This window comes from Rhinoraja longicauda, chromosome 8, assembly GCF_053455715.1.
Source record: "Rhinoraja longicauda isolate Sanriku21f chromosome 8, sRhiLon1.1, whole genome shotgun sequence".
Classification (NCBI taxonomy): Eukaryota; Metazoa; Chordata; class Chondrichthyes; order Rajiformes; family Arhynchobatidae; genus Rhinoraja; species Rhinoraja longicauda.
This window is the reverse complement of record NC_135960.1, coordinates 31,792,911-31,806,460: the sequence shown is the minus strand read 5'-3', so window position 1 is coordinate 31,806,460 and position 13,550 is coordinate 31,792,911. Positions and strand designations below refer to the sequence as shown.

The window sequence follows — 13,550 nt, the reverse complement described above, 5'->3', positions numbered from 1 at the left end:
TAGGTGACATTTCGGGTTGGAAGCCTTCTTCAGATTCGTTGTTGTGGAGGGAGAAAGCTGGGAAGGGAACTGGGGGTGGGACAAAGCCTGGCAAAGGTGGATACAGATGAGGGGAGGGATTTGATTGGCAGAAAGTTGGACAAGACCAGTAGATGAAAAGACAACGTGAAACAAGGAGAAAAGGATAGGAGAGGCATGTAGAAGCCTAGAGGAAGAAAAAATGTTGGGGCGGGGGGGGGGGGGGGGAGTAATTGATGCATATCCAGATGGAGCACAGGGAAAAGAGGAGGTGAAAAGGGGAAATGGGGTAGGAGAGTGTTCTTTGGAGGCTAGTTACCCAAAGTTGGAGAACATGCCATACCATTGGGTTGTAAGCTACCCAAGCGGAATACGAGGGTTATTCCTCCACTTCGCATGTGGCCTCACTCTGGCAATAGAGGAAGCCCAGGACAGAAAGGTCAGGATGGGAATGGGGAGAGGAGTGGAAATGGTTAGCAACCGGGAGATCCAGTAGGCCTTGGAGGACTGAGCACATGTTAGGTGAAAAAGTGGACGTCTAGCAAAGGTTCCACGGATCATCAGTTGGGGGAGGGCTGCCGGGCCTGCAGGATCGTCAGTTGGGGGAGGGTTGCCGCGCCCGCAGGAGAGATTTGGACCCAAGTCTAGTCTCCTCTAAAGTTGAATGCAAAAATTTAAATATTACTGTAATATTTTACACGATAGACAGCATTTCGCAATTTCAATGGCATTAAAATCGCTGGCAGACTGTGAGACAGTCAACAACCTCTGACGTTCACATGCACTGTTGACCACAAAAATCCAAATATTGCTACGCGTGATTCCTGGTGCTGCAGAGAATAGTTTTGGATCCTTCTCCTGCATACTCTTCAAATAAATCAACGATCTGACAGTTTCTTATATAAAAAAGACAAAGTGCTGAAGTAACTCAGCAGATCAGGCATCATCTTAGGAGAACATGGATAGGTGACATTTTGGGTAGGGACCGTTCTTCAGACTGATGGAGAATGCTGTGGGAAGGACAATGCCTAGCAAGTGATAGGTGGATATAGGTGAGGAGTTTTGATTTGGAGATGGTTGGACAATGCCAGAGATGAAAAGACAAAAAGTGTGAGGAGAGAAGAGGTGTGAATTGTAAAGCAGAAGAAGAAATGGGTGGAAATCCAGGTGGAGCACAGGGGGAGGAGGGGTGTGGAGTTGTTAGTCAGTCAGTTACTTGAAATTAGAACATTCAATGTTCATTCCATTAGGCTGCAAGCTACCCTAGTAGAATACGAGGTGCTGTTCCTCCAGTTTGCGTGTAGCCTCACACTGGCAATGGAGGTAGCAGAGGACAGAAAGGTCACTATGGGAATGGCGAGGGGATTTAAAATGGCTAGCAACCGGGAGATCCAGCAGGCCTTGGCACACCGAGCACATGTTCATAGAAATGGTCGTCAAGTCGCCGCTTCATTTTGCCGGCGTAAAGGTGGCCACATTAGGAACACCAAATGCTGTAGATGAGGTAAGAGGAGATGCATGTGAACCTGTCTCACCTGGAACGACGACTAGGCTCTCGACATGGATGTGAGGTAGGAGATACAAGGTCAAGTGTGTAGGAAGGAACTGCAGATGCTGGTTTACACTTAAGGTAGACTCAAAATGCTGAAGTAACTCAGCGGGGCAGGCAGCCACTCTGGAAAGAAGGACTGGGTGACTTTTCGGGTCTGACCCTTCTTCAGATTGAGAGTTAGGGGAGAGGGAGGCATAGAGATGAGGAAGTGCAAGATGCTTCCTTACACTTCCTTATCTCTGTCTCTCTCTCTCTCTGACTCTCAGTCTAAAGAAAGGTCTTGATCCGAAACGTCACCCATTCCTTCTATCCAGAAATTCTGCTTGTTGCCGAGGTGCTATGTCTTGTTTGGTTACAGGGGAAAGTATCTGGGGAGGGGGTAGTTTGAGTGAGAAGGGATTTGTGAACCAAGGAGTTGCGGAGGGAAAGATATCTACAAAAGGCGAAAAGGGATGGCGATGGGAAAATGTGATTGGTATAGGGAATGCTTTGAATGTGGCTGAAATGTTGGAGAATAATACATTGGAGAAAGGATAAGATAACAAGAAAGAAGGATAGTAAGATGGCACAGTGCAGCAGCAGTCGAGTTGCTGCCTTACAGTGCCAGAGACCCGGGTTTGCTTCTGGTTACAGGTGCTTGTCTGTACAGAGTTTGTACGCTCTCCCAGTGACCGCGTGGGTTTTCTCCGAAAACTTTGGTTTCCTCCCACACTCCAAAGACGTACGTTAATTGGTTTGGTATAAATGTAAAAATTGTCCCCAGTGTAGGATTGTGTTAGCGTGCAGGGATCGCTGATCGGCGCAGACTCGGTGGACCGAAGGGCCTGTTTCCACGCTGTATCTCTAAACGAAACTCTCTCAAATTCAATTAAATGACCAGCAATGAGATTATGATTTCAATCAAATTTAACAGCTTGAAAAAGCCAGACAGGAAGGAATGGAAACAGAGGAACAACTGATTATTAGCTTCTCTGGACAAACTTTATATGGTTAAACATAGCTGTGGAGAAGGAAAGGGTGATATTTAGGGTTTAGACCCTTCTTCAGACGGTCTCGACCCTAAATGTCACCCTTTCCTTCTCTCCAGTGATGCTGCTGTCCCGCTTATTCCAACATTTTGTGTCTATCTTCGGTTTAAACAGCATCTGCAGTTCCTTCTTACACACTAAACATAGCTGCGTCAGGCATACATTTACTTTATTCTCTCTGAAGATCAGTGAGCAAGAAGCATTCAAGCCATGAATGGACAGTTTTAATCCGTTTAAATTTAAACGATGCATGGTATTAATTATAAACAGGTACAATGCAAAATTTTGAAGTTCCAATCTTATGTCAAAATAAATATGCAATACAATCTCCATTACAGTTGGTTTACACACCAATGTTCAATAGGGCAGTATTTTATGAATACATTATTTTAATACCTCCACAGAATGATTTATGATTAAATACCAAAAATAGGAAAGCTGGAATTTTAGTAAAATGCTAATTCCATTTCTCCTCAATACATACTCAAAGTGCAAGAAGGAAAAACAATTTTTGTAAGTCAAAAACTCAACATAATTTCAGCGACATAACATATGGGGAAAGTGCCCACTAAACCAACACAGTGACACAATTACAATCCTTACAATTTAAACAGAAAACGAAATGAGGTGGCAATAGAACTCCAACAATTGGAAAAGCAAGTTCATAAAGGTGCTGCAACGTACACTAGTTTTCAGTAAAAATGTCAATTAAGGTTGGAGCTACACATTGGATACTGAACCAATTTCACAATTATTGAATTTTACTATGACCAGGAAATACATAGTTTCAATCAACATACATTATCTAAAATATATTGGCTTCATTGTTTTCATGCATTTCATTTATACCCATTGTTCTCAATGATTTCTGGCCAATTTCACCATCTCTCTCCATTGGTTTAGAGGGATATGGATCAAATGTGATTAACTCAGTTAAGCACCTTGGACAGCGTGGACGAGTATGGCCAAAAGGCCTATTTCCAAGCTGTATGACTCCATGACTCTCTCGCTTTATCTTTAAACACCAAGGCCTACTGATATCAGATAATTCTGATAAACTTCTAAAATAGACACAAACTGCTGGAATAACTCACAAGGGTAGGTAGGATCTCTTGGAGAAAAGGAATGGGTGACTTTTCAGGTCGAGACCCTTCTACTCTCAATGACTGAGCTGCTTGACTGCATGACAACAAACTCCTCGGATTTAACCAGCACTTTCATGATGGAATTAGTGATAGTTATACCATTCAAATTAACGGAGGATCCGGACAGCAGTAACAGGATCGTTCCACATCAGCATCGAAGGGGAAATCATGCTTGACTAATCTTCTGGAATTTTTTGAGGATGTAACTAGGAAAATGGACAAGGGAGAGCCAATAGATGTAGTGTACCTGGACTTTCAGAAAGCCTTTGATAAGGTCCCACATAGGAGATTAGTGGGCAAGATTAGAGCACATGGTATTGGGGGTAGGGCGCTGACATGGATAGAAAATTGGTTGGCAGACAGGAAACAAAGAGTAGGGATTAACGGGTCCCTTTCAGAATGGCAGGCAGTGACTAGTGGGGTACCGCAAGGCTGGATGATGGGACCGCAGCTATTTACAATATACATTAATGACTTAGATGAAGGGATTAAAAGTAACATTAGCACATTTGCGGATGACACAAAGCTGGGTGGCAGTGTGAACTGTGAGGAGGATGCTATGAGGATGCAGGGTGACTTGGACAGGTTGTGTGAGTGGGAAGATGCATGGCAGATGCAGTTTAATGTGAGGTTATCCACTTTGGTGGTAAGAACAGGAAGGCAGATTATTATCTGAGTGCTGTCAAATTAGGAAGTGGAGAAGTACAAAGTGATCTGGGTGTCCTTGTTGGGTCTGGGCATATTGGCCTTTATGACAAGAGGAGTTGAGTATAGGAGCAAAGAGGTCCTTCTGCAGTTGTGCAGGGCTCTAGTGAGACCGCACCTGGAGTACTGTGTGCACTTTTGGTCTCCAAATTTGAGGAAGGATATTCTTGCTATTGAGGGCGTGCAGCATAGGTTTACTAGGTTAATTCCCGGAGTGGCGGGACTATCGTATGTTGATAGATTGGAGCGACTAGGCTTGTATACATTGGAATTTAGATGGATGAGAGGGGATCTTATTGAAACATATAAGATTATTAAGGGATTGGACACGTTAGAGGCAGAAAACATGTTCCCAATGTTGGGGGAGTCCAGAACCAGGGGCAACAGTTTAAGAATAAGGGGTAGGCCATTTAGAACGGAGATGAGGAAAAACTTTTTCAGTCAGAGAGTTGTAAATCTGTGGAATTCTCTGCCTCAGAAGGCAGTGGAGGCCAATTCTCTGAATGCTTTCAAGAGAGAGCTAGATAGAGCGCTTAAAGATAGCGGAGTCAGGGGGTATGGGGAAAAGGCGGGAATGGGGTGCTGATTCTGAATGATTAGCCATGATCACATTGAATGGTGGTGCTGGCTCGAAGGGGTGAATGGCCTACTCCTGCACCTATTGTCTATTGTTTTGAAATGTCATTTGTGTATTTCCCTTCACAGATGCTGCCTACTCCACTGAGTTCTGCTAACAATTCCCCCCCCCCCCCCCCCTTCCCCCACCAAAAAAGGATTCCAACATCTGCAGTCTCGTCTCTCCCATGACATCCTGTAATGTGCTCGATAGGAAATTACAAAATAGTCGTAGACTTTGCATCCAGCCTAATTATATCAGGGATGGAACTATCATTTATGAATCATCATTCAACAGGCACTTATTCATTTTCCTAAATATTTATTAAACTTAGCTAAAGGTTATAAAAGCAACTGCAATGTTGATCAGAAATGTCTCAAAGAAAAGTTAGAATAGACTCAATGGCCCGGAATTCTAGAATTTCTTAAGAGTTCACTATAACTACAAACCAGCAGCTTTAACTGAAGTGACACCATTATGGAATGGAATACTTTATTGTCACATGTGACTAGGCAGTGAAATTATTTGCTTGCATACCCAATGTACACAAATAGCAGCCATCCACGGCGCTAACAAAGTTACAAAGTACGCCGGCTCCTCCTTTTGTTCTCCGTCCCCTTCAACAGCGGTTCCCCCATGCCAGGTCCCCATTGTCCTTTGATCTCCCACCCTCCCCAATTGTCCATTGTTCTTCCCCTCCTCTCACACGGCGGTCCCTCCATTTATTGATTTTTTTTCTTGAAAATACTCAGTAATTGAGCCTCCAGAACTCTTCTAGACAGAAAGGTTCTTCTCATCTTTGTCTTTTCATCAAGACTGTGAACCCCTGGATTCTAAACACCCCATCTACTCTACAATGTCGATGAGAATGTAATCACATTGCTCCTGTACCTGGAGGCTCCGACTCAAGAAAGATCTTAATCAGTTACTTGATATTTACAGTACTAATTTCCCCTCAAAGGTTTAAACTGACACTTCATTGGGGTAAAGCTACAATCTTTAAGGTGCTGCCCTCTGGAATATGTAACCAAGGCTTCATCTACCCTCAAATCCATGTAAAAGATCCGATGGAACAACTTTAAAATGGCTGATATTTATTCCTCAATCAACATTACAAAATCATATTGTCCAATCATTACCACAATGGCATTCAAATGACCAACTGCTTTCTACACAATACTCCAAAACTACTTTACATACTGTAATGCACTTGAAGCAACCAAAGGCAATAAAAAAGATGTTGCATAAATGCATCCTTTTATTTTGCAAAGATAGTCTGCTACCGAAACCATTTCACAAGTATCTCAACACCACTGATTTTCCAGGAACATCCTGGTTTAGATTGAAGATGCTGGCATAACTCAGCCGGACAGGTAGCATCTCTGGAGAGACGGAATGGGTGACATTTCGGGTAGAGACCCTTTTTCAGACCCCTTGTTTTAATCAGTCATGAAAGTAGTGCATGTTCAGAAACTGGCCTTGGTACCCAGGGCTGCATGTGGAGGAAAAAGGTAATTGATCAACTTGATCAAAAATAAGTATGAAGACAAATATAAAAATTTCATCCAGGTTGACACATGAACTGCTGAAGGAAAATTCAAGACTGGTCAACAATGCCAGAGGGAGAAGGGAAATTATGAATGTAATTTTAAAGAGAAGGAAATAAGCAATTGTTCAGGCTCAATCTAATAAAAATGTGATTGTTAAAATTTCAAAATATTTCAAAAACAAAAATTGTTGCTTTGATATTTTTTTTAATTATTTCTAGTGTAAATCAGAATGTAGTTATTAAAAGGAAACTTCTCAAAGCTTATCAGCACTGAAAGTTCAGAGAGAAAACCACAAAGAATAAATTCTAAAATCTGCGTTGAAGCACATTAGCTTCAACCCAGTGGAATCATTCAAACCAAGTTAAATTTCCATCTAGCCAACTTCTATTCTGTTGATAAACAAAAGGCATATATTAAGTAAATAGATAGAACCTATTTACATTTTCCTTATAGGTTTAAGAATTATATACATGCTACACACCCTATGAACAATTGGGATAATGTTAGGGAAAGTGCCCTTAATCTTGCTCTTGGACCAATATCCAGTGATTTCTGGTAAGGAGTTTTGTGGTTGTCAGCTTGGGATAGAATGTGATAAGCCCCTGCCAGTAATGTGGACCTATTCCCAGCTCAAAAAATGCTTCATGTTATGACACCCTGGCAATCAAGGAACTTCACATCAGTTTGAGACTGCGATTTCAAACGAGTGAGGAAAAAACTGGCATGAAAAATATTATGTAAGAAAAAGTGTGCATAGTACTAAACCCATTTCCAAAGTAAACTATACACCACCTATTAAATAATGCAACACAAGCTCACTACTTGAAGAACAAATGTACAAAAAATAATAATTAACAAAACAGTATAAATATTAGCGATCACACACACACCCTCTCCCCTCCCATATGCTACAGAAATAGAACGCCAAAAAATCTTGGATCAGAAGTTGGCAGAGTTGAGCCTCCACCTAACTACACAGCCAATTAAAAGTATTTCTTGTTCTGAGCAATGACCCCAAGGGCCAGATGTGAATTTGAATCCGTTTTTCTGGATGTGTTGCAGATGTTTGAGACTATTGTAGGCAATAGATCTGTGACTTGCAAATTGTGACCAAACACCACCAGTACCAGGAACAGCCAAGGATACACACCCAAAGCCATTTCCTACCACAGTTATTCCAACAACTTTGATTACATTAGGAGTTGTGCAAGCAGTTATCGTTGGGGGGAGGGAAGGGAGGAACCTCTGTCCCACAGCAGCCCCGGGTTTGGGGAAGGGAGTAGTGGGAGAAATCGCTGTACCTCAATAACTAGAGAGGAAAGAAGGGTGGGCGGCAGTGGACGACATATTTCCACCGTGTAAAGGCTCGGCGTGGAGAACAGTAGAGAACTCTGTCCCTCAGCCAGGGACCCAGGGAGTGGAGATGGGAATCCCTCGCCTCTCTGAAATCGGGCGAGTGCGGAGGACGTCTCTCTCCCCCGGCGGCCTGGGGAGGAGGGGGGGGTGCGGGGGTGGCCGTGATCCGGGCGCGGCCGAAGAGGAGGGGGCGGTGAGTTTGTCCCTGGGTGACCCGGCCGGGGGATGGGGGGCGAGAACGCAGTCTCCGTCCTCCCGCAGCCGGTGGAGGAGCGGTCCCTCCCCGCCACGGAGTTGCCGGCTCTTCGCGGCCGGTGAGGAAGGGGGTGAATCTGTGCCGCCGTGACCCCAGCCCAGGGAGGGGGATTCCTGCGACCCTTAGCGGCCGGAGTGTAATGTGTGTGGTCTCGCCGCCGGCCCGGGACATCCTCAGCACCCGGTCCCCTCTCCCCGCCCGCGCTTCACTCACGGTTATTCCGTTACCGTTGCCGTTGCTGCCGCCGCCACCTCGCGCTCCTCGCTCAGCGCCGCGCGCGCTCCGGGCGTTGCGGCTTATTGTGTGGCGGCACTTCCGGTCCGCCAGCCCACCGCCACCAGCGCGCTCCCGACCTCGCCCTTAAAACGGCAACGCCAAGGTGGAGGCACCCAACCGGGGGGCGGGGGGGTCACTGAAACACCAAGGGTGATCGGAAGTAGGAGGTCAGCTGCTCAAAGGATCCCAACAACTTAAATTTGAGATACAGGTCCAAGGATGCACAAAAAGGCTATGAGACACTGTGGTTGAGTCCAAAGTGATTGCAAAGATAGGGAGGGTGGAGGCTCTGATGTCTACTCGAGGAGCTTGGAACTGGCAGCTGGCGTCAACGTGCCGGCACTGCTGAGGCAGATCACACGGCTCAGCCTTGGAGCGATGGAGTGGCTGAAGTGCTGCTGCAATTGGATACTAACGGCGAGCAAAATCCAATGGTGGGTCAGGAATGGACCAATTGCCACAGTGCAAAAGGCGAAGGATCAAATACATCTCGGCGTGGGGGAAATCTCAGCTAGTGATGGGCAATCACAAACGCTCACCTTGTGATAGTTGGATATAAATAACAGCTGTTAATCGGCGAAGACAACAGCCAAAGATAGACACAAAAAGCTGGAGTAACTCAGCGGGACAGGCAGCATCTCTGGAAAGAATGAATGGGTGACGTTTTGGGTCGAGACCCTTCTTCAGATTGGAGATGGGTCTCGACCCGAAACGTCACCCACTCCTTCTCTCCAGAGATGCTGCCTGTCCCGCTGAGTTACTCCAGCTTTTTGTGTCTCTCCGGTTTAAACCAGCATCTGCAGTTCCTTCCTACACAAGACAATAGCTCCGCCTGTTGCATTCTACATTGATAAGGAACATAATTCACCCCAGCAATATAAATGACACACAGGGAAGGAGGCCCATGAAGTATTTAAAATTATTAAAATCCAAAAACTCGCAAGTCCATGATCAGATACTGATAAGCTTTCTGCAAAAGTTCTTTGTCTATTCCAAATGGTTTCGGTAACCGTCAGAAATTGTAACCTTGTGATTTGCCAGTGACATTTGTTTCTGAATGTTAACAATATTTAACATTGAACTCCTGGAGTAAATAACAGTTGGTTATTCATTAACCCAGAAATTATGAAATCAAGCAAAGGAGTTATCCAAGTTCAAAGAAAAAAAATGACATCACAACCCGTCATTCTCAACAATGTTGCTAGTTTGGTATTCATTTGATATTGCTACATGTACCAAGATACAATGAAAACTGTGTTGCTGTCAACGATTCTACATAACAAGGAGGGAAAAAAACAATTATTTTACTATTCTTATTTTGTTTGTTATCATTTCTGTGTTTAGAATCCAGTTTCTTCAGCAGGATGCAAACTTTCCCATTCCAAAATTGTGCATGAGGAGACAGGAATTATGTGGAAATGCCAGATTACTGTAATATCATATCATATCATCATATCATATATATACAGCCGGAAACAGGCCCTTTCAGCCCACCAAGTCCGTGCCGCCCAGCGATCCCCGTACATTAACACTATCCTACACCCACTAGGGACAATTTTTTTTAACATTTACCCAGCCAATTAACCTACATACCTGTACGTCTTTGGAGTATATATATATCAGTGTAGTATGTATTCCGCACAAATGTGCTGACATTTATAAGAATGTTCAACAAGATGAGGAAATCAAGGATTTCAGAAAGTTCGATTATTATACGGAGATGGAAATTCACCATTTAAAAATTAAGTATCTCTCCCAATTCTCAAATTGTGAAAATGTTGTCACCATCCCAACTATTAAACCCTTTAATGATTCCCACTGCTTCATTAGTAACCTTCCATCATAAGTTGAGAAGTCGGGACACTCACTGACGTTTGTGCAATATTCAATTCCATTCACAACTCCTCAGTAAATAACGCAGTCCATAGACTGGAAAACATACAGGCATGGACTAATAAATGGTAAGAAACATTTGTGCCATGAAGTGGATATTACTATATCCAATAAGAGTACAACCACCTTCCTTTGACATTCAAAGTCCAACATCTGAAAAGCTCAAATAGACCAGACAAGTAAATAGTGTGGTTACAACTGCAAATAAGAGGTATTATGTTGTGAGTGACTTATCTTTTAACAATCCCAAGCCTTTCTGCCATCTGGAAAGTGCGAATCAGAAGCATAATGGAATAAAGACACAACAAACTGCAGATCCTGGGATCTCGAGCCAAAAATAAGCTGAGAGGAACTCAACTGGTCAGGCAACATCTGCGGAGGGAATGGACTGATTATATTTCAGGTTAGAACTCTTCTTCAGACTGATGGAGTATGGGGGAAGAAATTGGAATAGAGATGGGGCAGTGGGGCAAAGCCTGATAAGTGGATGCAGGTGAGGGGGATTTGATTGACAGATGGGTGGAGTAAGTGTCAAAGGCTAGAAGTGAAAAGGAGACAAAAGGGTGTCAGATGTGGAGAGAAGAGGATGAACGAAACGAGGAGGGGAAAGAAGCAGGGTATTTGAGATGGAGGGAGAACTATGTGCAGATGAATGTGGGGGGCTTTCACTGAAAAGAGATGGGAATAGAATGGGTGTTAATTAAAATTGGAGAATTCAATGTTCATACCACTGGGTTGTAGCTACCCAAGCGGAATACCTGGTGCTGTCAAATTTGCACTGACATTGGAGGAGACCAAGGACAGAAAGGTGAGTATGGAAATGGAAAGAGAAGTTAAAATAGTTAGCAACCCGCAAATCCAGGAGGAAATCCTTGGTGAATTGAGTGCAAGTGTTCGGTGAAATGGTCATCTAATCTACCCTAGGTCCCGCCATTGTAAAGGAGTGCTCAATACAAGAGATGAGATGCACATGAACCTCTGCCCCACCTGGAAGGGCTGTTGGGTTGCCTGGATGGGAATAAGAGAGATGTTTGTAGAGCTTTTACATTTTTTGAAATTGCAGCGGAAAGTACTGGGGGGGGGGGGGGGGGGGGGGGTAAATAAGTGAACTAAGATGTTGTTGAGGGAGTAGTATCTGGGGCAGGAAGTTTTGAATGATGGTGGGATAACATTGAAGATGATGTAAATTTCAGAGAATGATGTGTTGGATGTGGAGGCTGGTGGAGTGAAAGTGAGGGCTGGTTAAACTCTGTCCGTTACTTCTGGGTGGGGGGGAGGGGGTGCGAGAGCAGAACTGCAGCACACATTTAGAAGGATGAGAGGGGATCTTATAGAAACATATAAAATTCTTAAGGGATTGGACAGGCTAGATGCTGGAAAAAAATACCCGATGTTGTGGGAGTCCAGAACCATAAGTTACAGTTTAAGAATAAGGGGTAGGCCATTTAGGAATGTGATGAGGAAAAACTTTTTCACCCAGAGAGTTGTGAAACTAGATTTTGGATGATCAGCCATGATCATATTGAATGGCAGTGCTGGCTCGAAGAGCTGAATGGCCTACTCCTGCACCTATTTTCTATGTTTCAATGACAGGAGTAATGCACAAGGACTTCATCCACAAATGTTTGGGGGAAAGCATGTCCATTGAAGGAGGAGGTCCAGTCGTACGTCCTGGAATGAAAGCCTCATCTTGGCAGTAGACTTACCCAGACTACTTCAGTAGCACCTCCCAAAATCTGCAACCTCTACAATTAAGCCGGTTATGAGCAGAAGCCACATGGGAGCAGCACCACCACTTGTAGGTTCCCCACAAAGTTGCACATTATTATGACTCTGACATATATCATTGGCCCTTCTTCACTGGGTCTGATTCTGCAACCCTCTCCCCCAAAGCATTGTGGGAGTATATTCAGTAGGACCGCAGCAATTTTCTCATATTTCCTCACAATACAGAAGAAAGCCCAGCGAGTTTTGCCAGCTAACAATCCTATCAATCAGTTATTTTCTTTGTAACCTATTGTCTAACACAGTCCCATTAGCAGCTCCCACTCAGCTACACGAGGGGCAATTTACACCAAACAGCACACTTTGGAATGTGGGATGGAACAGCAGTACCCGAGGGAAACCCATGTGGTCATGGAGAGAAACTTCACACAGATAGTGCTAGAGATCAGGACTGCAACCAAGCTGCTGGAACTGTGAATTGGTTTCATGATCTGCAGAGGGACCTTGCCAGCCTTTCAAGGAAGTAACTCAACACCACCTTCTCGGGAGCAATTAGGGATGGTAAAATAAATGCTGGCCCTGCAAATGACACGCAGGTCCACAAAATAAAAAGCAGTGGTTTGGCCCTTTGGGCTTGGGGCAGTTTTTGGAGATTAGCGCCATTTCAGTTTCCCTCATCATCCAGCAGATTTTTCATCGTTTATTTACCCAATTACATCTTGTAAATTAGTCTTTAGTGGATCTTGGGGTCCAAGATGCCTGTGGATGAATTCCTCTAACGTGGGATGAGCAGCTCACCAGTTACCACATGGTCTAAACAGAATGAGTCCTTGGTCAATCTCAAGAGAGCCAAGAAAATTGGAGACAAACTCTGACAGACAGGCTAAACATACACACAGATCATTAGGTACACTTGCAAGGGCACTCTGTCCACACACACCTCTCTAGATAGAAGCACACACTCTTGCTCACACCATCTTCCTTGGGTGTTTTATCCATTAGCTTCTGTAAACGTCATTCCCAAATCCCCATCCCTCTTAGCACATTCCTCTCTTCACTTAAACTCTTTAAGCCATCCCTCTCTATCTCAGGTACTAACTCCATTCTCCTCAATTCATCTCCACTCTCCCATCAGTAACCTTCAATCCATCCGTCTTCCCAATCCCATCACTCTCCATCTCTTTCCTCTACACACTCCCCTAACCCCACATCTACTCCAAATGTGACCTCACCAAAGCAGCAAGCAATCTCAATAAAACTCCATCATTTTTGTATTCTAACCGATTTGCAATAAAGACCTACAAACAATTTGCCTTCCCAATTGCTTGCAGAAATACTGCAAACTGGTTAAGCACAAGGCCAAGAAGGTAGCAGAAACAGTGAGAGAAAACATGGTATTCATTCTCGAAGGGCCGAATGGCCTATTCCTG

General features: G+C 44.1%; 1 protein-coding gene across 5 annotated transcripts in view; it reads right to left on the bottom strand.

Annotated features, from left to right (window-relative positions):
• raph1a (Ras association (RalGDS/AF-6) and pleckstrin homology domains 1a) overlaps nt 1-8,547 on the bottom strand; it is a 145,482-nt gene extending 136,935 nt beyond the window's left edge. For all 5 annotated transcript variants that reach the window (XM_078403546.1, XM_078403547.1, XM_078403545.1 and 2 more), the window contains exon 1: nt 8,440-8,547. The gene's annotated coding sequence lies outside the window, so the exon portion shown is untranslated. The remainder of the gene's footprint in view (nt 1-8,439) is intronic.
• Nucleotides 8,548-13,550: the final 5,003 nt, after the last annotated feature.